At 43.7% G+C, this 27369-nt stretch overlaps 1 long non-coding RNA gene across 1 annotated transcript; it reads left to right on the top strand.

Moving 5' to 3' along the window:
• The first annotated feature begins 46 nt into the window (after nucleotides 1–46).
• On the top strand, nucleotides 47–17790 carry LOC149523218 (uncharacterized). The gene is made up of 4 exons (XR_016347119.1): nucleotides 47–182; nucleotides 13032–13090; nucleotides 15568–15588; nucleotides 17762–17790. It is a non-coding gene; the product is annotated as an uncharacterized LOC149523218 (long non-coding RNA).
• Nucleotides 17791–27369: the final 9579 nt, after the last annotated feature.

Raw genomic sequence — 27369 nt, 5'->3', positions numbered from 1 at the left:
ATCTTGCCCTTTGAACCTTACCACCTGCCAGTTGCAGAGAGTGAAACTTGCCCTTTGTTTTTCCAGAAGGGAGACTGGTTTCACTTTTTGAGAAAGAGGAAAGAGAGTTGGTGCCGATCAGTGCTCAACAGGGTATTCCAGAAGGCATTCGCAGGGGCCGTAACTAACTTCCAAGCAAAAATGTGAGTCAGTGGTAATGCTTTTTTGTTTTCTAAATAAGGCTTTATTCCATTGCTACAAGTTGTTGAAGTTACCTGCTTATAGGATTATTCTATCAGCCTGTCAATCAACAAGGACAGTATTTATGAAAGAATGAGTATGATCAAAGAGGGAAATATGTCTAATAAAATTTTAATAATGGGTAATTTCAACAACCCTTGAACTAGCCAAATTCCAAATTTGACAAGCTTTAGAATACAAAAGAGGAGAGTGAATTCATGGTGAAATGCAATAAAGGAACATAAAATATGTCAGATAAAATATGTGTTTCCTCTATGTGCAGGTTATTCAGCAATGGTTCTTTGTATTTTGCCTGATCCAATATGGCAGTTGCTATTTTCCTGTTTCTCCTTGAGAGTGTTTAGATTTTCCCCTTGTCCTGATACATAAATAACAAATTTCATTATTTTATCAGGAGTATCTCAAGTATTCTTTCCATCACACCCACTGACGGCGAGACGTGTTTAATACATATCCTCCAACTTAAGAGGCAAATGCCACTAGTTGCCTTTTTTCATATTTTATTGAAAGTAGGTGAATTTTAAGCATTTAAGTAGGAAGCATTTATTGTTACAGCGCACAGTCAACCTTTGGAACTCTTTGCCAGAGGATGTTGTGAAGCTCAAGACTATAACAATATGCAAAAAAGAGCTAAATTCATGGAGGATAGGTACATCCATGGCTATTAGCCAGAATGGTTTCTTGCGCAAGAAACTCCTGTTCCTGTCCACACTGCCTACTTGCACAAGAGCTCTTGCACAAGAGGGCTTATTTCTTATGGGGAAAGGAATAACTCTTGTGCAAGAAGCCCTTTCTTCTGATGCTTTATTGTGAATGTACTTGGGCAAGAGCATGCATGCAGTGTAGATGCTCCACAAGTTTTTTGTGCAAGAATGGCTGTTCTTGCACAAAAAGCCTGCAATGTAGATGTAGCCTTAATGATTTCCTTTTCTCTTCATTCTCTTTGAGGGTATCTCTCATTGGCCACTGTTGGTAGAATGAACCTTTGGTCAGACCCAATATGGCCATTCTTATGTTAAATTCTTATTCCCTCTGTCCCACCTCCAAACTAAGTTTTTGTTTCCTTCTTTTGTTTGGGCAAGGTGTTTGGGTTTTGTTTGTTTGTTTGTTTGTTTTGGTGAAATTTATGAGTACGCTGCCTAATCCTTCAGAGCTATCACTAGATCACACACAACACAAATAATAATAAAATCACTGAAAATCTAATGTATGTAGTAGATAAAATAAGGCTAATTTATTAAATAAAAATAAAATTAATAAATTAGAACATTATATATGTATAGATGCTCAAAGCTGGAAGAAACCACTGCGTGCAGCTAGTCTGAACACCTGTGTAAACAGGCCAGAGAATTGCATCAGCTGATTCTAGCATTTGACTCTAACATGTATGGAATCTGAGTGAACAGGTCAACTCCCCATGCCCCAAAAGTTAGGAGCAGCTGTCCAAATGATGAATTACCCTGATCATTCAAAATGTGCATCTTAGTTCCAACTTAAATATTTCTGACGTGAACTTCCAGCAACTGGATTTTTTTGTCTCTAACTTGACATATGGAAGAGCCATCAAATGGTAGATATCTCCCCGCTCTGCAGGTATTTGCAGAACAGGAATAGTTATTTATTTATATGTGTGCTTTTCAGTCGGGCCTCAGAGCCCCAGTCATGGATTAGGTCTCTGTTATGCCAGGCACTAGGCAAATACAAAACTATGGTCTCTTCCTGAGGGAAGGACACATGAGAGGAGCAAACAAAGAAAGCAACAAAATGGCATGTTAGTCACACACACACAGACTCAAAGGATACATCTAGACTACATGGCTCTGTCGATGGAGCCATGTAGATTTGTTTATTTGGCAAAGGAAAATGAAGCCGCGTTTTAAATAATCACGGCTTCATTTAAATTTAAATGGCTGCCGCGCTCTGCCGACCAGCTGTTTGTCAGCAGATTGGGGCAGTCTGGAATGCCAACCTGAAAGCCATTTGTCAACCTCCCCGGTAAACCTCATCCTACGAGGCGTAAGGGGGAGATCAACACAGGGCTTTCAGGTCAGCGCGGGAGCGTCCAGACTGCCCTGATCTATCAACAAACCGCTGATCATCAGCTGGTCAGCAGAGAGCAGCAGCCATTTAAATTTAAATGAAGCCAAGATTATTTAAATCACGGCTTCATTTCCCTTTGCTGATGTGTCTAATCTACATGGCTCCGTCAACGAAGCCATGTAGTCTAGATATAGCCTAAGATTCTATTGGTATTCAGCAAAGTTATGCTGTAGAAAGCACTTTCTCTTACGGGAAGCAGGTGTGTGTAGATTTATGTTTATTTTTATTGCAGTTACAGTGTACAGTTTCTGTATTCTATTTCCTGTAACTCTCTGTCTCAAGTTCACAGAAACCTTTGAGGTGGATAGGCAATGAAACAGGGTGTTGCTATGGTTAAACAATAATTTGTATCATGTAAAATGTTTGCAGTTAGTAAGAACTGGCACAGTTATAAAAACAGGTCTGACCACATAAAACTGGGCAGAGCTCTCTGCTCTGCAGTAACTTTGGGAACTCCCTACACTGGACACCTTTAGAATTTATGGGACCCTACACAGTACTATTAAACTGATGCCCCAAATTTCCAAAGGCAGCCAGCAGGGATGAAGATTTTTTAGAGATGTGATTTTAAAAAAATCTTCAGCAACCCACAAATGAAATATTTTAAAGCAAATTTTAAAGTAAGGTCCTATAGACTATCACAGGAAATTCCAAAACTGGCAGGGGGTGGAAAATGCCTGTTAAATGTTTCATTACCACCTGAATGGTTCTTTCACAGGTTCAGACCCCAACAGTGGTCCTCTTCCTCCCTATCTGTCAAGTTAATTATATGGCTTTCACCATTGTGGTATCCAATCATGACCTTAGGGTCATGATTGGATACCATGAACATAGTACAGGTTGCACCTCTAAAACCCAGACTTCTCTGGTCCAGTAACACTCATGGTCTCATGACCGCATATGTTCCAGGACAAGAGAGTCACTTCCCTAGATCAGTTGGAAATGCTCCTCCTAATGCAGCGTAACATGCCATTACAGCTCTATAGTGGGCTAAATTACAGCCCTTTCCTGAAAACAGCTAGTTTAAAGAGAGAGGCAATAACTGCCTGAATTACCCATCCCTAGGGGAGACTGGAGGGCACCTGCCATAAGAAGAGCTACACAAACTGAGACATAACCCTCTCATGACTATCAGCAGGGTGAGCAGGAGGATCTCAAAGCTGTCCCAAAAGTCAAAGCAACATTTTGTTTGTTTGGGACTTCCATTATGAACAATTTTGCACTAGGTTTTACAATGAACCAGCCCCAGGGAGGGTATTATATTGTCATGGGTCTTGACGTGGGCCAGGGAGTGCCACTATTAAACAGAATAGGGCGCTGCAGGGCAGTGACACCTCATGACAACAAATTAGAGTAGAACCTGGAATTTGCCAATAGCTTAAGAATAATCATGAAACTTTCATAACTTTGAATAAAAAATTTTGGGTTTTGAGGTTTTTTAAAGTTTACAAACTGGACATTGACTCTATAGAGCTCTGAAAGTTTATTATGTAGGAGTAAAATGCTATGTTCCCTTGATTTTTCCTACCAGTTAAACACAATACTGCATTGTATTTGATTTTTTGGTTTTGAAGTTTTTGTCTTTGCTGATGCCTGACTACATATTTCTGGTTTCAAATAAGATGTTTTGTTGACCAGTTAGTTTGTAATGCAGATGTTCATAACTCATACCTCTACAATTTTCTGCAGTAACAGTAGTTTGAATTTTGCCTCACAGGAATATCGAGCAACCAGCACAACATGTGCAGGAGGCTTTTATGTTAAAAAATTTACAAAAATCATCTGAATCACAGGACTTGGTGTTGATGGGGGACTTCAACTTTTCAAAATTCTCTGCAGGGTAGCATATTAGTCTGTAACTTTAAAAACAACCAATAGCTCTGTGGCACCCTAGAACCTAACAAATGCCGATATACAGCATGGTGAGGTCATTTGCCCACAAAAGCTCATAAGTGTGTTTTGATCACACAACTCATAATTTCACTATATATATATATATATATATATATATATATATATATATATATATATATATATATATATATATATATATATATATATATATAGTGAACTCACTGGCTGTGTCTACATTGGCACCCTTTTCCGGAAAGGGGATGCTAATGAGACCAGTCGGAATTGCAAATGCCCCGGCAATTTAAATTTTCCCCGCGGCATTTGCATGAACATGGCTGCCGCTTTTTTCCGGCTTGGGGCTTTGCCAGAAAAAAGCGCCAGTCTAGACAGGGATCTTGCGGAAAATAAAGCCTTTTCTGGAAGATCCCTTACTCCTGATTTTAAGTAGGAATAAGGGAACTTCCGGAAAAGGGTTTATTTTCCGCAAGATCCCTGTCTAGACTGGCGCTTTTTTCCGGCAGCCATGTTCATGCAAATGCCACGGGGAAAATTTAAATCCCCGGGGCATTTGCAATTCCGACTGGTCTCATTAGCATCCCTTTTCCGGAAAAGGGTGCCAATATAGACACAGCCACTTTGTATATCTTTTTCCTCTTTTCTTCTGAAAGAGGCATTTCTGACAATTGGCCCGTCTGCACTGGGTCAAATGTTGGGGTGGGGGGAAGCTTCTTTTGGTACTTCCCTTCATCCTTATAGAATGAGGTTTACAGGGATGCGAAAAAATGCTTCTGCTTTTCCAAATTTTTTTTCTGAAAAGCAGATGCATTCCTTGGACACAGCAGAGCTTATCTGGGATGACAGAGGTATCCCAGAAAATCTCTGCAGTCTAGATGTAACCTATGGTTTCATAGGACTACTCATTATTTTCAATTATTCAGACATTTGTTGGGAAAATAACACAGCAGGGTGCAGACTATCCAACAAGTTTTTGGAATATATTGGAGACAATTATTTTATTTCAGAAAGTGGAGAAAGCTGATGGAAGGAGACTGTTCTAGATTTGATTTTTACAAATCGGGAAGAACTGATTGAGAATTTAAAAGTGGAAGGCAGGTTGGATGAAAGCAACATGATATGAAAGGAGAGCAGCAAAATAAAGACAATAGATTACAAGAAGATAGACTTTAGCAAACTCCAGTAGTTGGTAGGTAAGCTCCTATGGCAAGCAAGACTAAGAGGAAAAACAATTGTAGACAATTTGCAGTTTTTCACACCAACATTATTAAGTTTGCAAGAGCAAACCATTCTACTGTGTAGGAAATGTGGAAAATGTGGGATGAGACCATCCTGTATTAAGTGGAAAATCTTGAATGAGCTAAAAACAATAAGTAGCACTAGGTCAAATTACATAAGCATGTTGGGGTAAAATTAGAAAGGCCAAGGCACAAAATGAAATCAAACTAATCAGAGATACAAAAGATAATAACAAAACATTATACAAATAACTTAGAAGCAAGAGGAAGACCAAAGGCAGGACAGTTCTGTTACTCAATAAAGAGGGAAAAACAAAACCAGAAAATATTGAAATGGAAGAAGTGCTTAAAGACTTCTTTGTCTCAGTTTTCACCAGGGTTGATAATGACTGGGCACCTAACATCATGAATGCCCTTGAAAATGTGGAAGGTTTTGAAGCTAAAATAGGGAAAGAACAAGTTCAATATTACTTAAAGAAGTTGGAAGTCTTTAATTCACTTGGGCTGCATCTAGACTGGCAAGTTTTTGCGCAAAAGCAGCTGCTTTTGCGCAAAAGCTTAACAGCTGTCTACACTGGCAGCTTGATCTTGCGCAAAAGCACTGACGTTCTAATGTCTGAAATCAGTGTTTCTTGCAGAAACACTTTGACGTTCCTGTTCGGGCAAAAGCCCTTTTCCTGAAATGTTTTTGCACAAGAGGGCCAGTGAAGACAGCTAAAAACTGTATTGCACAAAAAAGCCCCGATGGTGAAAATGGAGATCAGGGCTATCTTGAGCAAAACAGTGTCCAGATTGGCACGGATGCTTTTCCGCAAAAAGTGCTTTTGCGGAAAAGCGTCTGCGCCAATCTAGACGCTCTTTTCCGCAAATGCTTTTAACAGAAAAACTTTTCCGTTTAAAGCATTTGCGGAAAATCATGCCAGTCTAGATGTAGCCCTGATGTTTATTAAATGCATCCTAAAATATTCAATGAACTGACCTAGAAGGTATCTGAGCCATTAGCCATTATCTTAGAAAAGTCATGGAATACCAGAGAGATTCCAGGACACTGGAAAAGGGCAAATATAGTGTCCATCTATAAAAAAGAAAAATAAGAACCACCCAGGGAATTCAAAACCATTCAGCTTAATTTCTGTACCAGGAAAGATAATGGAGAAAATAATGAAGGAATCCATTTGCAAACATATAGATAATATAAGGTGACAAGTAACAGTCAGCACTGATTTGTAAAGAACAAACCAACCTGATACACATCTTTCATAAGGTAACAAGCCTTGTGGAGAAGGGCAAAGTGATAGACATGGTATATCCAGATTTTAGTACATTATTTGATAGTCTCACATGACCTCAATGTAAAAAAATTAGGGAACTATAACATAGAGGGAACTACTATAAGGTGGGTCCATTCCCAGAGTGTAATTGTGAATAGTTCCCAATCATGGTGAAATAACAGAGGGTAAGTCTATACTACAAAGGTAATTCGAACTAACAGCCTTTAGTTCAAATTAACTTTCATAGGCGTTACACATGCAAACTGCTAGTTCGAACTTAATTCGAACTAGCGGAGCGCTTAATTCAAACTAGGTAAACCTCATTCTACGAGGACTAACACCTAGTTCGAATTAAGTAGTTCGAATTAAGGGCTGTGTAGCCACTTAATTTGAACTAGTTGGAGGCTAGCCCTTCCCAGCTTGCCCTGGTGGCCACTCTGGGCCAAGCCAGGGAAACTCTTCTGCCCCTCTCCCGGCCCCGGAGCCCTTAAAGGGGCACGGGCTGGCTACGGTGCCCGTGCCAGATGCAACCTTGCCAGCACCCAGTCAGCAGACCCTGCACCTGGAACGGCATGAGCCAGCCACCCACTGCCACCCAGCCCGTTGCCTCTTCCCAGGACCAGACTGGTGGCTCCCAGGAGTCTGCCTGGGGCTGCAAGAGGCAGGCACCCACCTGGTCTAGTGCGGACATCGTGGACCTCATCGAGGTTTGGGGGGAGGCCTCCAACGTCCACGACCTCCATACTAGGCACAAGAAAGTGGCCGTCTAGGGCAGGATAGCTGCCAGCCTGGCCACCAAAGGCCACGTGCAAACCCAGGAGCAGGTTTGCATGAAAATCAAGATGGTCCAGTGAGACCCCCGACCCTGAGCCCTGAGCTTCGAACATAAGAACATAAGAACGGCCGTACTGGGTCAGACCAAAGGTCCATCTAGCCAAGTAGCCTGTCTGCCAACAGCAGCCAGCACTAGGTACCCGGGAGGGGATGGACCAAAGACAATGACCAAGCCATTTGTCTCATGCCATCCATTTCAAGCCTTCCACAAACAGAGGCCAGGGACACCATTCCTACCCCCTGGCTAATAGCACTCCATGGACCCACCCTCCATGAATTTATCTAACTTCTCTTTAAACTCTGTTATAGTTCTATCCTTCACAGGCAAGGAGTTCCACAGGTTGACTATTTGCTTTGTGAAGAAGAACTTTCTGTTATTAGTTTGAAGCCTGCTACCCATTCATTTCATTTGGTGTCCTCTAGTCCTTATATTATGGGAACTAATGAAGAACTTTTCTTTATGCACCCTCTCCACACCACTCATGATTTTATAGACCTCTATCATATGCCCCCTCAGTCTCCTCTTTTCTAAGTTGAAAAGTCCTAGTCTCTTTAGCCTCTCTTCATATGGGACCTGTTCCAAACCCCTAATCATTTTAGCTGCCCTTTTCTGAACCCTTTCCAAGGTCAAAACACAGTACTGAAGATATGGCGTACCATAGTTTGATACTTCCCCTCCTCCTTCTTCCCCTGGCTTCCCCCTTCCAGCTCCCTCCTCCCAGGTTTCCCCCTCCCAACTCGCACCCTCTCTCTTCCCATCTCCCACTTCCTTTTCCCAGTCTCCCCAGAGGTTAATACCCCCTCCCCCTCAGTTTTGTTAAATAAAGTGAGTTTCTATTTTTGAACACGTGTCCTTAATTTTTTACATCCGGAACGGGGGCTATGGAGGGGTAAGTGGAAGGAGGTGAGGGAGGAACAGGGCACAAGCCCCCGATGGGGAGGACTGGGGTGACTCTGCAGGCACCTCAGGGTGGAAGCTCTCCTGCAGGGCCTCCTGGATCCTGACAGCCCCCGACTGACCCTCCTGGATGGCAGCCTGCGGCAAGTGCAGCCGGGCTGATGGCCGAGTGCTGTGATGTGCCGAGTGAGGGCACTCAGGGCACTCCAAGAGAAGACTGCTTTGCTGTCCCTCTGGGAGGTAGATCAGCAAGCGGGGAACCCTGAGAACTGTCTGTCCGGGGTGGGGGTCGAGTCCCTTTAAGCACAGCCCTTGGCTAGCCTGAGGCAGCAGCTCCACACTCTAAGTCCTGGTTCCGGCCAGCCTTAACTTCGGTTCAGGGTCCACTCACTGTGGACATGCTAGTTCGAATTAGCAAAATGCTAATTCAAATTAGTTTTTAGGTCTAGATGCACTCATTCGAATTAGCTTAGTTCGAATTAACTAATTCAAACTAAGTTAGTTTGAATTAGTGCTGTAGTGTAGACATACCCACATGCTGTGTCTAGACTGGCCAGTTTTTCCGGAAAATCAGCTGCTTTTCCGGAAAAAACTTGCCAGGTGTCTACACTGGTCACTTGAATATCCGCAAAACACTGACTTCCTATTGTAAGAAATCAGTGCTTCTTGTGGAAATACTATTCTGATCCCGTTCAGGAAAAAGTCCCTTTTTGCGAAAATGGCGATCGGTTTTTTTTTTTTTTTGCGGAAAAGCGCATGTAGATTGGCACGGACACTTTTCCGCAAAAAGTGATTTTGCGGAAAAGCATCAGTGCCAATCTAGACGCTCTGTTCCGAAAATGCTTTTAATGGAAAACTTTTCCGTTAAAAGCATTTCCGGACAATCATGCCAATCTAGACGCAGCCAACAATGAGTGGGGTACCACTGGGATCAGGTTTGGGACAGGTTCTATTCAGTATCTTCATCAATAATGGAACATAAAATTTGCAAATGATACCAAGGTAAAAATGCAAGACAGCAATTGAATTTAGTGCAAGCCAAAGGCCTATTAACACCAGGCAACTATGGTGTTAAAATTATGACTGATAAACTGAAATTAAATTCACTATTATGGCTGTCACTCCAGTCCTACACAATCTTTTTGAAACCCTGGGCCATCTTTATCCTAATCCTGAAAGGAGTCCAGACCAGAGAGAGCAACCGAGATTAACTCACCATCTTTACAAGCTTTAACAAAATCCTGAACAACTGATGGGGTTCATGAGACTGGACTTTTTCTCTTCCCCTCCACATATATCTTTTTCTTTCTCCCACTTATTTCTACTTTTTCTTATCCTGCTCCATTTTCTTTGAATCTAATAAGAGTGTAGTTCAGCCATCCTAGAATGTATATTTTGCAACACTGCTCTAAGACTATGATCTCTTAAAGGGAGCTAAAAGCAACGCCCTGAACAGCCCAAAGCTAGTACCAGGTTGCCAGGTCTCCAAACTCCGGTCTGCACTAGAGTGTTATTTCGAAACTAACCAATTAGCTCGTCATAAGACAGGATTTTCAGATCTATCCTCCACATCCGTCTTCTCTCCTGAGCCTATGGTCTCTTGCTCCGTCTCTCTTTCTCTCTCTCTCTCCTCCTCCTACTGCCTCCCCCTCTCTCTCTTAGTTCTCCTCCACCTTTTGCCTCCCTCTCCATCTCTTTCTTTGTCTTCTCCCCCTCCTGCCTCTCACTCTCTCTCCACCATGAACGTCACTGTCCCACCCCACATCCCCTCCGCCATGGCACTCGGCTGAGTTCAGCACCTCTCTGCCAGGCCGCCGTGGAGGATCAAGCGGAGCAAGTTGCCGTTTGGGCTCCCTCACGTCGGCCTGGCTGAGTGGCGCAGTATATGACCCTTCTTTCCAATTATAGTAACTCCTCATTTTAAGTTGTTATGTTCCTGAGGTATTTATTTTGGGGGGAGGGGATAGGGGTTTTTCTTTCTAAAATTCTCTCCAGATTAAAAGGAAAGGAATAAGGAATCTGGTTAAAATTAAAACTTTTAACACTTTCAATGTTCAAATGTTCCTTTCTCTGTAAGGTTTAAAACATGTTAATAGTGTGTTTTCCTGATACTAAGCATACTGAGGTCCTCTTTTACACTGCTCCGTGTTGGACATGACTGGGCCATTTATTCCATCTAAATGAATACAACAAATGCCAAGGCTCGACATCATTTTTCTTAAAGTAGAATTTTTCAGGAACATAACAACAACTTTAAATGTGGCGTTACTATAATTGGAAAGAAGGATCATGTACTTGTGTCACATGAGGCCGATGAAATCCTTTCCAAAAGATTAGTAAGCAGGGGGGATGTTAAAAACCATTGACTGGAGAAATATGTATTTAGATCTGAAGTATCGGAAAACTTGCACACAGGCACCTTTAAGAGTTCACTGAGCTTGTCTCTGGTCTTCTAATATTAATTTTTAATAAGGAATACTTGGCAGGTACTTAAGATGTGATAACATTTGAAAAGGGAGATTACCCAGATCTTGTAGGCTGATTGGCCAGGCAAAATAATGGAAAAGATTATATGGGATTAAATCAATAATTAAAGCATAAGAATGTAATTAATAGTAATCAGCACACAGTGGGTGAAGTCTATGTTGGACATTAGGAAAAACTATTTCACTAGGCGGATGGTGAAGCACTGGAATGGGTTACTTAGGGAAGTGGTGGAATCTCCACCCTTAGAAGTTTTTAAGTCTCAGCTTGACAAACCCCTGGCCAGGTTAATTTAGTTGGGATTGGTTCTGCCTTGGGCAGGGGGCTGGACTTGATTACCTCCAAAGGTCTCTTCCATGATTCTATGACTTGACTGAAAATAGTTGTTGTCAAACTTGATTTCATTTTTCAATGAGACAGATATTTTTTTTTCATGAAGATAGCTGTGAAGATGCAATATGTTTAAACTGTTTAAGGCATTTGACTTAGCGCTGCATGACATTTTGATTAAAAATTAGCACAATGCAGTATCACAATATCAGCACACAGTAAATGGATTAAGAAATGGTTGGGAGATCTAAAAAAATAGCCACCAAGGAGAAAGTTGGCTGTTTGGGAGTTTTTGTAGTGGGATTTTGTCAGGATCAGTTCAAAAAAGGAGATTTACAAAAACTTTCAAAAAAGGGTTTTATTTCTGACAGATTTCTGTATAAACTGCTTTTTTTTTTTTCAAAAAAGCCCCATTTCAAAAAAAAGTAGTGGCTGTCATTATGCAAATGAAGCACGGGAAATTCAAATCCCAGCTTCATTCCCGTTTTCAATATGTCTAATTTACATCCCTTTATTGAAAAAGGGATGAAGTCTAGACATACCTTTAGTGACACAGATAGTGTGTTGAACAGAGACTAGGAGAGTGTGCATGGTAGTCTTCTGTGTGACAGTGACTATGTGTGTGTGTAGCACAGACATAATGTGGCACAGACTGGGTGTGAGTGACAGTGAAACAGAGTGTGTGTGTGCTGGCTGCTAGGTAAGTTTCTGACAGAAGTAATGTGCTATTTCTTTAAGACAGGGAAAGCTGTCTGTTCTGTTGTCTCTCCCCTTCTCCATGCTGTAGAGATGGAGTGGGGGAAGGGGAGTGTGTGTGTGTGTGTGTGTGAGAGAGAGAGACAGAGCATAAGCACTGAACTCTGAGAAACACGGCACTGCCTCTTAAGACAGGTGCACCTCTGAGTCACTTATCATCTGTTCTTCAGACTGGAGAAGCTCCTCTGTGTGTTCCCGTCTCCTCAATCCCTGTTCTGCAGTGATAGTGTAGAAAGGCAAGGGGGCAGCCTGACTTCAGCAATCTCCTCTCTCCACCCTTTTGCACAGCTCGCAGAGGAATCTCTGGATCAGATGTACTGCAGGATAGAGCATGATGGAAAGAGGCAACACACATTGCTGGATGCAAGTGTGCACCTCTGCTAATCAGATGGGCAGACTAGAGAAAAATGCTTGAGGGGCTGGATCCAGCACCCAAGCAAGACTAAGCTCACCCCTGATCTTTAGTGATCTGCATGTTGGCCAGGTGCTAATATACATGTGTTGGGAATGCTGGAAGATAAGAAAATATATGTAGTGTGAAGAGCATCTGCATGATGTAGGCTCTTCAGGCCACATTGGGTCAGATCCTCAAAGGTATTCAGGCACCTATTTCCATTTATGTAAATTGAATGTAGGTATTTAAGTATCATGTAAGGACCTGGGCTCCTGTCCCAGCAGCTTCATTTTCACTATGTTGAATAGGGCCATGCTGTTGGAGGAGCAATTGTCAGTAAAACCCTCCTGTGTAACTTTGGAATTTTAAAGACTATGCATGACCTGGCATGTCTCTGTGTCTTCAGTATTTGCATGTTATTACAATTTAACCTAAATGTATGAATTTCCAAGTATACAAAAGTTTAAAATAGTTTCTGAGTGCTTCAGAATATTAGAGTTCCCTGCATTTACATTTCTAATATTTTAACCTTTTTATTTAAAAGTACCTTCAATGTTTGCACACTGCTTTTTTAATGTAATGACTATATATTTAGACATTTCCTCTCCTTCTTTTAGAGATACTTGAGGAGGAAATAGCAGAGTCTGATTTCTTCACCGACTGCAGCCAAATACAGGTCTGTTGTATCCAAATATGTTGTTAGATCTTTCAATTATTTTCTATTGCAAATAACTTGCTGCTTTGGCTTTGAACCAGCAAAGCTTATTTATATTATAGTACACCAGAAGACTTACCCGACATTGCCTAGGTTCTTCAGGGCAGGGCACTGATGGTGTAGGAGGGGCAGGAGTCATGGCAGGGCCTTGAGGATGTGAGGGAGCAGAGCAGGAGGCTGGAGTGGTGGAGGGATTCAAGAGTATGGGCTGAGGGATGAGGAGATGCTCAAGGCCGTGGGTCCAATCTGGCAGGGCTTTCTCTTGCTCCCCTGGTTACCGGGGCCCTCTGCCCTTCTAAATTTGATGGTCCCAGCTCTTAATATTTAGGAGGTGTTTTTGAACAACGATTCACACACAGACAAACAGGTGTACATTTCTAAAATATATAGATAGATTATATTATTACTGAGAAGTACTGTTTTCACCAATTTTTGTGTTTATATTCTAACACAGTAATGGTGTGTGTGTGATTTCCTGGGTGAAATTCTTCCCTATTTAAGTCAATACCAAAGCTCTCATTTATTTCAGTGAGGCAGAGCCAGTTGCTCTGCCCTGGGCTTCCTGGAATCAGCCGCTGATCAGTTTCAACAGCAGCTGAATCTGGACGCCTGGGACAGAGCAGCTGGGGCGCTGCCAGGTAGATCCCGGCAGCGCCGCACCTCAGCGCTGTGGGGACCAACCCGGCAGCACCCCGGCTGCTCTACCCCAGGTGTTCCCAAGTCAGCTTCTGCTGAAACTGATCAGCGGCTGATTCCAGGAAGCCCGGGGCAGATCAACTCTGCCTCGGGCTTCCTGTAGTCAGCCGCTGGTCAGTTTTAGCAGCAGCTGACTTGGGGACACCTGGGGCAGAGCAGCTGGGTTGCTGCTGGGTTGGTTCAGTAGCGCCGAGGAGTGGCACTGTGGGACCAAACCGGCAGCGCCCCAGCTGCTCTATCCCAGGTGTCGGCGAGAAAAGTCAGGTCTGCTGGGGGGGGCGGGCACACTAGCTGCGCCCCCCCTCCCCAGCAGACCAGGGAGACGTGGGTGGTGGGACTGCCGAGACGCGCTGCTCCGCGTCTCCCTGGTCTGCTGGGGGGGGGGGAGGGGGGAGCCCAGCAGACCAGGGAGACGTGGAGCAGCTTTTCTCGCCCCGGAGGACGTGGGCGGTGGGACCGCAGCGCGTCTGGGCGGTCCCGCCGCCCGCGTCCTCCGGGGCGAGAAAAGCCCCGTTCGTAACTACGGATCCGACGTAAGTGGGATCCGCGTAACTCGAGGACTGCCTGTTCTGGAAATTGTCTATGGGTATTTATGACAATCACTGAAGTTAGAAAAAGAACTATTTAGTGTAACAATTTAGTTCTCAGCAACAAACTGTATATGTAGTAGAGAGCGATCAACCCAAATGCCAGATCCAGCTGAAGATTTCAGTGTAGTTAAGAAAATAGATTTACAGGCAAGAGCGTGCCATTCACAGTTTATAGTAGTTACTCAGCTCCAGTAAAGTGAAAAGAAACTATCCCTGATTCCAACACAAATTTGTACATGTCCAGAGGCAATTTTATTCTGTTCTCTGTGCCTCAGTTTACACCTCTGCAAAATGAGGATACAATTTCTTACCCACCTTTAGATAACACAGAGGCTATGTCTACACTACAAGGTTTTCGCGCAAAAACAGCTGGTTTTGCTAAAAAACCTGCCAAGTGTCCATACATCAAATGAGCTCTTGTGCAATTAAACAGGCAGTTAAATTGCAGAAGAGAAGGTTTTTTCCGCTGTAGATAATCCTCCTTTTCTGAGGCATAACTGCTTTTAGCACTACAGCTCTTGGCAAGAAGGCAAGTGTGGACTCTCCAGAGGGGTTTTACACAAGAAACCCCTATGGGAGAAAGCAGAGGAGCTTGGCCAGAAGAGCTTTCTTGCGCAAGAGCATCCATGCAGTGTGGACACTCTCTTGTGCAAAAGCACATGGCTTTTGCGATGTGCTTTGAGGTGTGGACGGTGCTCTTGCATAAGAAGTTTTTGTGCAAAAACTCTTGCGCAAAAGGCTTCTTGTGCAAGAAGCACGTTGTGTAGATGTAGTCTATGAGACCAGCTGCTAGAGGAGCACTATTCACTGACCCAAACCTGTGTGAATGCCAACAAAATGTCATGTGTAAAATATACTTAAATGTTTGAAAACTAGGAAAACTGAAAACTAAGGTACACAGAAGCACTAGAAACATCATATATTGATTTTAGAGCATTTAGAAAAATCACTTTTAAAAATAGCAAGCTTATCTCAACCTTAACTATTTTGGAAACAGTATTTTAATATTATTTAGCAAAAATCTGCACAGTATTTTTCTTGTGTAGCTAATCATTTAGGATAATTTCTAGTTGACAAATCAGGTTACATTTTATAATGACATAGTTTGGTTAAAGTAATGCGCAGAAACTTATGTGTGTTTCTTTTTTTCAGGATCTGTCAAGATGGGAAGGAGTAAGTCTCCATGGATTTTCATCAGTTAAACTCAGATAAGATCAACATGATATATATCCATTTATTGTCATTTTTAAAAAACTTTACATCATCTTCTTCACATAAATATCTGTAGCAGCCTAGGTTTGATACAACTTACACTTACAGAAACACATAAGTCTTATTAATCCAACATAGTTCCATTGAATACTGCTCAACATTGGGTTTTAAAATCCATAACTGTGAATTTTGTTTATGTAACCGGGGGAATGGTCCCGCTATTGTGGGGAACTTCCCTGGCTTCTATACACCCCGGTGAAATGAACCAGCGAAAGGATCTGAGTCCCCGCTCCCACTTCCTTTACCCCACGGCTCCCTGATCCTGAGGGCTCCCCCTCCACTCTCCTGAGTAGCAGAGCCCTTGAAACCCCAACAAGGTGGGCCCAGGTTTCCTGGAACTTAATCCCTTACCTTGTAGTCACTAGGGGCAGGAGTTAGGGTGTCCCCGCTCCGAGGTGCTCTCTTTACACTGCAGGCCTTCTTGGCCCAGTGATCACTTCATAAGGTTCAAAGCAAATACAGTTTATTAAACAACAACGGATTAAAGAGAAAAGAATAAGAAAAAAATGAGAATGGTTAAATGAGAACACACAGCCCTGCTCTGTAGCACAGGGACATCAAAACAGCAGCCTGCAGAGTATAAGGACAGTCCACAGTCTCTTTCTTAGAGGCCCTGGATATGCTGCAGGGGGGACTACAGGCTGGACACGCTAGCTCTGGTAGTGACCACACAGTCTCAAGCTCGAAGTGGCCAGACCCCTCTCCCAGTCCAGAGCCTTTCCCCACACTTTGCTGGTCCCAGGTGCTCACCACATCCAGCTGCAGGCTGTGCTGCTTGGCCAGTTCCAGCTCCTTGTGTTGCTTCTCTGTTCCTTTTTGCTCTCTGAGCCCTGCCAGTCTGCTGCTCAACACAGGGTCTGCACTCCTTGTGCTGTGTATGCCTGGCTCTGCTGCTGCAAAAACTGCCCCTCAGCACAGCTTGCACTCCTCTTAGCAGTGTCTCAGCTCTCTGTTCCTTTTGCAGGACTTCTTCATACAGCTTGCACTGCTCTTTTCAGCTCTCCGTCTTTTCAGAGAGAGCCAGAACAATCCCCACTTACAACCTGTCAGTCAGGCTGAGCTGGAGTGTTGACTGCTTTCCATTGTCTCTGGGGTCTGTCAGTGTCATGAACCTTTCCCCTTCTGAAGCTGATAAACCAAAAAACTCCCACAGAGTTTTAGTAAGGGGTAACAGTCCCCTTACATTTAGAGGACTAAGAGTCAATTTTTAAAGGAATTTAGATAACTAACTCCAACTAAAATCAACAGGCGATAAGCAGGTTAAAGCCTTTACAAATCTAACCGTAAACTGCTGGTGAATCACAGGGTCACATCAAGCTATGGATTTGGGGCTATGTCTACATTACAGAGTTTTTTCCAGGATACTGGAATATTCTTTCAGAAGCCCTGTATTCTTTATTTTAGATGGTCCAAAATGTCAGAAAAAACCTCTTTCAAAAAAAGAATCAGAAAAAGTCATGCAAATTGCAATTTGCTATTTGTGTATCTTTTTCTGAAAAATAACTGCAGTGTAGACATAGCCTTAGTGAAGAAACTCCAATGGGCTATGTCTACACTGCAGGCTTTTGTCCGCAGAGAGTATGCTAATGAAGAGCTCATTAGCATTTGTTGCACTGTTGTTTGAATATTCTCTGCTGATGCTTATTGAGCAAGAGGCTTATGCTCAAAAACAAGCAGTGTAAACAGGCCTGTTTTGTACACCCCCCCTTTTTGTGCAATATCATGCCTCAAAAAGGGAGGCATAAGGATCTTTTTTTTGAGCAAAATAGATCCATCTATACAGCTTGTTTATGAACAAAAAACCTCTTGTACAAAAAGTATTGGCAGAGAATATGCAAATGACAGCACAACAAATGTTAATGAGCACTTCATTAGCATATTCTCTGCCTGCAAAAGCCTGCAGTGTAGACATAGCCTATTAGTGAAGAAATGCTGCAAGCTTAACAATTGTCAGTGTGTTAGAATGGTTGATTGGTCTGGAATTTATTTCCATTTTGTAAGTATACAGTTTAGATAAACCAATGTGCAGATATTTAAGGAGCTTTTCTGATTTTGTTTTTTTTTTCTTTTCCAGAATCTACAAAGAAATTAATGAGTAAGTCTGCCTGGAAATGTAAACAGGTTCACTCTTCTCCCTCTTTCTGTCTTACCCACGCACACAGAGATGGGCTGAGCAAATGTTGATTGTATTTCTGGAGTCCCTACATCCTGACCTTTGAAGCAGCTTGTCTCTGAAGCAGCCTAAGGGCCCAATTCTCTGTTCTGGCACACGGTGTGTCCTGGCCAGGACTAGCTGTGGGGTGGGAAGGGAGGAAATAGTGGCTTAAATCAACTTTGTATTTCCTTGTGTTGAGGATCCAATCTCTGGCTGTGACAACAGCTCCTTCAGAATGGGTCTTACCTACAGTAAGTTGCCCAATTTCCCAGGCATAGCTGAAGTATTCCCTCTCCCCCTCATCCTTATGACAGACACATTACATTGAAGCAGGGTCATCCTTAGAAGTGGGTGATGTGGAGGGCTGCAAAGTGCACTGTGGTAAGGGGGAGGACATGGCCAAGAAGCAAGACCATGGAAAGAACCTTGGGACAATGCAATTGGGGCCCCCAGGTGATGAGAGAGTGTAGAACCTGGAGAGGCAAAGGGGACCAGGGAAGATGGTGGGATGAATGGAGAGGTAGCAGAGGCCAGGCGTGATGCGGTGGATAGGAAGACCAGAGAGGCAGCAGGCCCAGAGGATGCAGAGGCAATGGGAGCCAGAGACAATGCTGGGAATGGATACAAGGACCAGGTAAATAGCAGCAGTCAGGGCACCAAAATAAAAGATCTTCTAGGGTGATATTTTCCCTATGGACAGCCTGCTTGGAACTGGATGGAGAAGGAAGAGAGAGTGAAATGCAGGCAGGCAGCCCAACGGAGCTCTGGCTCAATCCAGGGCTAGAAGCTTTATTGAAGGCACAGGAAGAAACCATCCCGATGCACAGCAAGAGAAGCAAATACAGTAGGAGACCGGATTGGCTGACCGGGGAAATCCTTAGTGAACTTAAGCACAAAAAGGAAGTTAACAAGAAGTGGAAACTTGGACAGATGACTGGGGGGGATATAAATGTATAGCTTGAGAATGCAGGGGAGTTGTTAGGAAGGCGAAAGCGCAATCACAATTGCAACTAGCAAAGGATGTAGAGGGTAACAGGAAAGGTTTCTACAGTCATGTTAGCAAGAAGAGGGTGATAAGAGAGGGTGTGGGACCCTTAATGGATGAGGGAGGTAACCTAGTGACAGATGATGTGGGGAAAGCTGAAGTACTTAATGATTTCTTTGCATCTGCCTTCATGAAAAAGGTCAGCCCCCAGAAAAATGCAGTAGCTGATGCAATATGGGACAAAGGTGGACAGCCCTTGGTGGGGAAAGAACAAGTTAGGAATTATTTAGAAAAGCTAAACGTACAAAAATCTATGGGTCCAGATTTAATGCATCCGAGGGTACTGACGGACTTGGCTAATGTCATTCCAGAGCCGTTGGCCATTATCTTTGAAAAGTTATAGAGATCAGGAGAGATCCTGGATGACTGGAAAAAGGCAAATGTAGTGCCCATCTTTAAAAAAGGGAAGAAGGACGATCCAGGGAACTATAGGCCGGTCAGTCTTACCTCAGTCCCCAGAAAAATCATGGAGGGGATCCTCAAGGAATCCATTTTGAGGCACTTGGAGGAGGGGGAAGTGATCAGGAATAGTCAGCATGGATTCATGAAGGGCAAGTAGTGCCTTACCAGTCTTATTAGCTTCTATGACGAGGTAACCGGCTCTGTGGACATGGGAAAGTCAGTGGATGTGATATACCTTGACTTTACCAAAGCTTTTGTTATGGTCTACCACAGTATTCTTGCCAGCAAGTTAAAGGAATATGGTTTAGATAAATGGGCTGTAAGACGTATAGAAAGCTGGCTAGAAGGTCAGGCCCAACGGGTAGTGATCAACGGCTCGCTGTCACGATGGTGGTTGGTTTCTAGTGGCGTGCCCCAAGGATCAGTTCTAGGACTGGTTTTGTTCAACATCTTTATTAATGGCCTGGATGAGGGGATGGATTGCACCCTCAGCAAGTTTATGGATAACACTAAGCTAGGGGGAGAGGTAGATACAGTTGAGGGCAGAGATAGGGTCCAGAGTGACCTAGACAAATTGGAGAACGGGGCTAAAAGAAATCTGATGAGGTTCAAGAAGGACAAGTGCAGAATCCTGCACTTCAGATGGAAGAATCCCAAGCATCATTACAGACTGGGGACTGACTGGCTAGGTAGCAGTTCTGAAGAAAAGGACCTGGGGATTATAGTGGATGAGAAGCTGGATATGAGTCAACAGTGTGCCCTTGTAGCCAAGAAGGCTAATGGCATATTAGGTTGCATTAAGGGGAGCATTGCCAGCAGATCCACAGAAGTGATAATTCCCCTTTATTCGTCTCTGGTGAGGCCACATCTGGAGTATTGTGTCCAGTTCTGGGCCCCCAACTACAGGAAAGATGTGGATGCACTGGAGTCCAGCTTAGAGTGACCAAAATGATTAGGGGGCTGGAGCATATGATGTATGAGGAGAGGCTGAAGGATTTGGGTTTGTTTAGTCTGCAAAAGAGTTTGTTTAGAGTGAGGGGGGGATCTGATAGCAGCCTTTAACTTCCTGAAGGGAGGTTCCAAAGAGGATGGAGAGAGGCTGTTCATAGTAGTGACAGATGGCAGAACAAGGAACAATGGTCTCAGGTTACTTTGGGGGATGTCTAGGTTGGATATTAGGAAAAACTACTTCACTAGGAAGGTAGTGAAGCACTGGAATGGGTTCCCTAGGGAGGTGGTGGAATGTCCATCTCTAGAGGTTTTTATGTCCTAGCTTGACAAAGTGATGAAGTGGGTCTTTGCCCATGAAAGCTTATGCTCCAACACTTCGGTTAGTCTATAAGGTGCCACAGGACTCCTTGCCACTCACTGGATGTAATTCCCACTCAAAAACTCCATCAAGACAGAGTGTAGAATGAAGGCAGCAGCCAGTGCTCCCTCATGTGAATACGTGGCCCCTCAGTCATCTTGTTCTGGAGAATGTACAACAATTTCTCTGATCTGGCTAGCTGCTCCCCCCATCTGCTTCTCTCAGTCCTCTGTGAAGAGGACTATGGATGTGAACCGTAGTGCTTCCCACTCTGTGTGAAGTCCCTGGGGGATTTCTGGAGTGATGACTCCCCAGCCCTTCTAGAGGGTTTTTTTCAGTTAAACCAGGCTCCCAGTCACTGTGCTCCAGAAGCTCACACCTGACTGAAAATCTTGCCAGGTTTTTCAGCATATTCACAGCCCCCTTCTTTAGAGTATTGCTGCCAAAGAGCCAAATATAATTAACTGGAGTGAGAAGGGCATTAGGCAGAAGGCAAAAGCCAGATCCCTGTTCCATGCTTTACCATCCACCCTTATCTGAGATTGCATCTCTGTGTAAGCAAAGGGTCAATTAAATGGTCTTCACACTCTAGGAGAGCCCTCATGGGACCCAGGAATAATTAGGATGCAACTAGATAAAAGATAATTTTTTCTACTCTCCTGTACTCTACCTGTTGGCTTTTTGTTGTTCCCTGGTCCCAGGGGAGGCGTATAAGTAGTGCAGTATCTCTCCACATCCCCATTATCTGTAATTATGGAGGTAACAGAATAACTGCATAGATAAAAATGCATCAGGATTTTCCCTTTATTAGGATCTTAATGCTCCTTTCTTTTCAGGAACAAATTCCTTGGTAGAATCTGGGGGGAAAAAAGAACAGCTCTTTAAATATCTGTGCATTGCTTTATCTTAAATTTATAACTGCTTTTATTTTCATATCGTAACTGGTTTTTGTTACAATCCATATGTCCTGAGAAATAAATGCCAGTCCAATCATCCATTATAACACACTGACAACCATAAATCTTACAACATTTTTTCATTATACTATAGGATTTTCTGCACTAAAATCCATAGCTTTATATAAAGCTGTAATTCACCAGCAGTTTATGGATAGATGTTTAAAGTTGTTAAACTACCTATTCTCCACTGATTTCAATGGGAGTTTGGTATGTAGATATTTTTTTAATCTAACTCTTAACTCTCTCAACAAAATTCACATTTATTGATGTGAACAGGAGCACGAGGAGAAACGGTAGTTCAAACTAGGAAGCCTAGTTCGAACTACCTAGTTTGTTCCCCATGTAGCCGCGCTGCACGGGGTTCGAACCAGCGGGGTTTTAAAAATGGCGGCTCCCCGCTTATGCAAATGAAGCCCGGGAAATTCAAACATGTTCACTCTCCCTCTTTCTGTCTCCCCCTATCTTCCCCCCACCCTCCACAGACACACACACACAGGGGTGGGCAGAGCAAATGTTAACTGTGTTTCTGGAATCCGTACAGCCTGCCCTCTGAAGTGTGTGGAAGCGCCTTGCCTCTGAAGTTGCCTAAGGACAAATTTTGCAAAATCATCCACACACACAGGCCATGTTCTCCATTCTGTCATGCAGTGTGTCCTGGCCAAGAGTCACTGTGGATGAGAAGGGAGAAAATGGTGACATAAGCCAACTTTGTATTTCATCATATTCTGAATCCTGGCAATGACAACAGCTCCCTCCGATCTAGAGACCCCCAGAATACCACACCTACCTAAAAGTCTTACAGGATTCTTCAGCACCTTCACAGCCAGTTCAGTGACAACATAGAGACTGTCCCTGAATGCTCTCATGGGGCAGTGGAAAAGCCAAATGCAACTTGCTAGAGTGGCATGCGGGGGCATTAGCAGAATCCCAGAGCCCACTTGCCCATTTTCCCAGGAATAACTGGAGTGTCACACCCCTCGTCCCCATGACACAAACCTTTACTTTGAACCTGGGCCAGCCTTACAGGTTGGTGATGTGGGCCAGTGCACTGTAGAGTAGGTGACATGGTCAGGAGACAAGCAGTGTGGGCCTTGGTGGCAAGGCCATGGAAGGAAGCTTAGGTCAATGCAATGCGAGGTAGGTGGTAGGGACTGAGTGTGATGAGCGTGTGCAGATCCTGGGGGCAGCAGGTGCAAGGGATGATGGTGGGATAGATGGAGAGGCAGCACAAGCCAGGAGTGATGGGATAGATTGGAAAGCCAGAGAGGAAGCAAGTTCAAAGAGGATGCAGAGGCAGTGGAAGCCAGAGACAAAGGGCTGTGGGTGGAGAATGGGGCTGGGGAGCCAGCAGGAACAACGGGATGCCAAAATGCACGTTCTCCCAGGATGACCATCTCCCTAAAGCCAGCCATGGAGAGGGTGCAAGAGGGTGGAGGGGGAGGAGAGGGTGAAATGCCATGACATTTCACACAGATCTGCCTTGCCTGGAAAAGCCAAACACACGTGGGGTTTTTCCCAGACCTGAATCTTTCTATCCTCCTTCTGAAGAGTAAATGAATTTGCACTTACTTAAAATTAGCCAAAACACAAGATTTGGCATTTCCTGTTTATTACACATTTAATTGATTAGCACATTTTGTTGCTGATCAAATGACTATCAAAATGAATGTTAAAAGTAAGCAATAAATTAGTATTAATTAGCATTTGTGTTATGGTAGGGCCCAGGAGCCCCAGTTATGGACGAGGAACCAACTGTGCCCATATCGGTCCATACACAGAACAGACAGACCCTGCTCTAGAGAGATGAGCATAATGAGACAACACAGGACAGCGTGACGAGCAAAGATCTCAGCTCACCAGCAGCCTGATAGCTGTGAAAAATTTTGTAGGGAAAATGACATGTTTTCTAAACTCTGTCCCTCCAGCTATCTCTGACAAGTGTCTGATATTAGCTGTGCCTTGAAACAGCAGGAATGAACCACTCACCGGATGTAATTCCCACCCAAAATCTTCATCAAGACACATTGTAGGATGAAGGCAGCAGCCAGTGCTCCCTCATGTGAATATTTGGTGCCTCAGTCATCTTGTTACAGAGAATGTAAAACAATTCCTCAGCTCCAGTTTTCTGGTCCCCACCACCTGCTTCTCTCAGGCCTCTGTTGAGAGGGCTATGGGTAGGGTTCCCAGGAGTCTGGTTTTTGCCTGGACAGTCTGGTATTTGTGGCCCCTGTCCAGTAAAAAAACGAGAAAATAATGGTATTTTCTGTTTTTTCTTGGATGGAAGGCCAGTGGGGACTAGGGTGTTAATTGTAGTACTGCCCACCTTATGTGAAATCCCTCAGTTCCTTGTGGGTTTCTGGATTCATGATTCCACAGCCCTTATAGAGGAGTTTTAATATAGACCAGGCTCCCTGTCAGAGTCCCCACAATACCACACCGGCCTAAAAGACTTACAGGGCTCTTCAGCACCTTTGCAGCCTACTCAGTGACAACATTGAGGCTGCCCCTTAATGCTCTCATGGGGAAGTGGAAGAGCCAAATACAACTTGTTAGAGTGGCGTGAGGAGGGCATTAGCAGAAGCCCACGGCCCAGCCTCTTTTCCATTCCCTGCCATCCACCCTTATCTGAGATTACTCTCCCTCCATAAGTAAAGAGTCAGTGAAATGGTCTTCACACTCTAGGTCAGCCCTCATGGGACCCAGGAATAATCAGGATGCAGCCAGACTAGAGAGAAAGTTTTTCTCCTCTCCTCTTCTCTACCTCTTGGCTTTTTATTGTTCCCTGGTCCCTGGGGAGGGGTATAAGCAGTACAGCATTTCTCCCTATCCCTATTAACTGTAATTATGGAGGTAACACAGCAACTGCATAGATAAAAATGCATCTGGATTTTCCTTTTATCAGGATCTTAATGCTCATGCCTTTTCAGGAACCAATTCTATGCAGATAAAGAAGACAGAGATCAAGATTATAATGAGAGCTCAGTGTTTTATCTGTCCCTGATAACTCATAGAAGGTTGCCTTCAATACTCCCTTCCTTTGACTTTCCAAATAGCTTGTTCCAAATCTATCACCTACTTCCATAGAAACACTTTGCTAAACCCTGTAGGGACAAAAATATTCACACACTGAAATGTTTCCTTTTTTTTACAGAGAAAGTGAGAAAGAAAAAGGGTAAGTCTACACTGATATTTTAAAGCATTATAGACTGTGTTGTGTAAGCTCCTAGCTCTTTCATTTCACCCCCCCCCCACCATCCATTTTCCCACATAGTACCCTGATACATGAGGATTTTTTTCTGATTTTGAAATGTTGTAACTTTGAATTATTTGTCTTCAAGAAGCAATGGAAGACTGCATTTCTTAATCTTCGCTTGTGGTCTGACAATAGAGAGGCCTGATTTCATACCATAATCTGAATCTATGGTCCAGGAAAGTTGATGATTTCTTACTTGACTTAATTTTGTTACTAGTGAAACACAATCATTTTGGACTTTTCTGTTTATTTTTATTAATTTCCACTTTGACCAGAGTGGTTAACCAAATCTTTGGTCTATGTGGTTGTTCGAGATGGGACTAGAAATTGACAATGGGGTCTGATATTTTCTTTTATGGTAACTTGTTGATTTCCAAGGTTTGCATGAAGTCCTGCCTCTCTAAATTGTGGCAGAAAGAGAAAGAGGAGATAGTTCCTTTGTTCACTATTGCCAACCTGCCTCTCCATCTAGCCCTTTGTATGGAAAGAGCTGTATTCCAGGAACCCTTTATGGTGTTTCTTTGGCTTTCTCTCTCTTCTTTTGTCTTGCTTGCTGTGACTTTTTCTGTGTTTACTTGTGTTGTCTCTGGCTATGTTTATGCCATGTTTCTTGGTCTGGGTTAGAATCCTAGAATCTTGGGGCTGGAAGAAACCCCAGGAGTCATCGAGTCCAGCCCCCTGTGCCAAGCAGGACCAACCCCAAGTAAGTCATCCCAGCCAGGGTATGTCTACACTACCACCCTAGTTCGAACTAGGCTTCCTATTCTGAACTAGCTAGTCCGTGCCGCGTGTAGCTGCGGGCACGGAGTCCGCACTAGCGGACATTTAAAAATGGCGCCGCCCGGCATCATGCAAATGAAGCCCGGGAAATTCAAATCCCAGGCTTCATTTGCAACTCCGTATGACTACATTAACCACCCTAGTTCGAACTAGGGTGGTAGTGTAGACATACCCCTGGGTCTTTGTCAAGATGGGACTTAAAAGCCTCTAGGGATGGAGATTCCACCACCTCTCTAGGTAACCCATTCCAGTACTTCACTACCCTCCTAGTGAAATAGTTTTTCCTAATATCCAAGCTAGACCTCCCCCACTGTAATTTGAATGCATTGGTCCTTGTTCTGCCTTCTGTAACCACTGAGAACAGCCTCTCTCTTCCCTCTTTGGAACCTCCCTTGTATTTTTTCCTATTCTCAAACACCCAAACTTTTACCACAGCTGTCTTCTTCTGGACATGAGTAACTACATGAGATCTTATGGCAACATGACTGTAGTAGCATAGAGTACACATTCCAGCTGGATCACTGCTCCCTGTTGGTCCCAGTTCCCCTCCCCACCCCCTTCAAGAAGCATGGCAGCAGATGAAAATCTGGGTGCAAATCTACCTGTTATAGGCTGTGAGTGGGCCAACTCCTCCTCTTGCCCAGGTCTTGGCTGTGAGTGTGGAGGTGAGAAGTCGGGGGGCAAGGGGAGCCAGGCCTTCAGTGATAACCTGTTTGTAGCTGAGAGTCCTGGCTCTCAGTGCTGCTCACTGCCCATCTTCAGTCAAAACAAGTGCTTCTGGTGAGGAGACACACTCAGTAATTTCTGTGCCAGCTATAAGTCAACCACCAATAGATGGATTTAAAAGCTTCAGGGGGTAGCTGAGTTAGTCTGTAACAGGATAAACTTAAAAAACAAAAAATAGTCTGGTTGCACTTTAAAGACTAACAAAACATGTCGATGGTATCATGAGCTTTCATGGGCACAGCCCACATATGATACTCTCCACCTGTTGAACCTTACAGGGAGGTTGCAAAGAGGCTGGAGAAAGGCTGTGCACAGTAGTGACGCATGGCAGAACAAGGAGCAATGGTCTCAAGTTACAGTAGGGGAGGTCTAGATTGGATATTAGGAACAACTATTTCCCTAGGAGGGTGGTGAAGCACTGGAATGGGTTAACTAGGGAGGTGGTAGAATCTCCATCCCTAGAGGTTTATAAGTTTTGGCTTGACAAAGCCCTGGCTGCGTTGATGTAGTTGAGGTTGGTCCTGCTTCGGGCAGGGGGCTGGACTCAATGACCTCCTGAGGTCTCTTCCAGCTCTATGATTCTATGTTTTGTTAGTCTTTAAAGTGCTACCAGACTATTTGTTGGGTTTTTGAAGATTGATTTAAGACAGTGTTGATGTGTCAGAAGATAGAGAATGCAACTTTGAACTCTCTGCCCACAAAGTCCAAATTACTGGGTTGCTCTCGTACTTCCTTTTTTTTTGGTGGGGCTGTTTAACTTTCTCACTGGGCCATTTCTAATGAGGAGTGAAAGTCATACAGGTTACAGTAGGTTTAACACACCACACACCACACTGTGAAGCTGAGAGTTTAGGGCAATTTCTTTTCTAAGATAAATATAGCACAGGTTTGAAGATCAGCTGAGCTTAGGGTCTTAAACCTGTGTCAACTCCCCCTCAATGAGTGCATTAGCAACAGAATCTTGTGGTCTTGTTAGTTAACTAGTTCCTCCCTACACAGAACCCCGGTCACAGCGCTTTCTGGTACAGTCAGTGTCCTTTCTCTTTCCATGCT

Source organism: Pelodiscus sinensis, chromosome 18, assembly GCF_052426305.1.
Source record: "Pelodiscus sinensis isolate ZL-2025 chromosome 18, ASM5242630v1, whole genome shotgun sequence".
Classification (NCBI taxonomy): domain Eukaryota; kingdom Metazoa; phylum Chordata; order Testudines; family Trionychidae; genus Pelodiscus; species Pelodiscus sinensis.
Note: the sequence above shows the minus strand (reverse complement) of the source record. Positions and strands in the feature narration are given on the sequence as shown.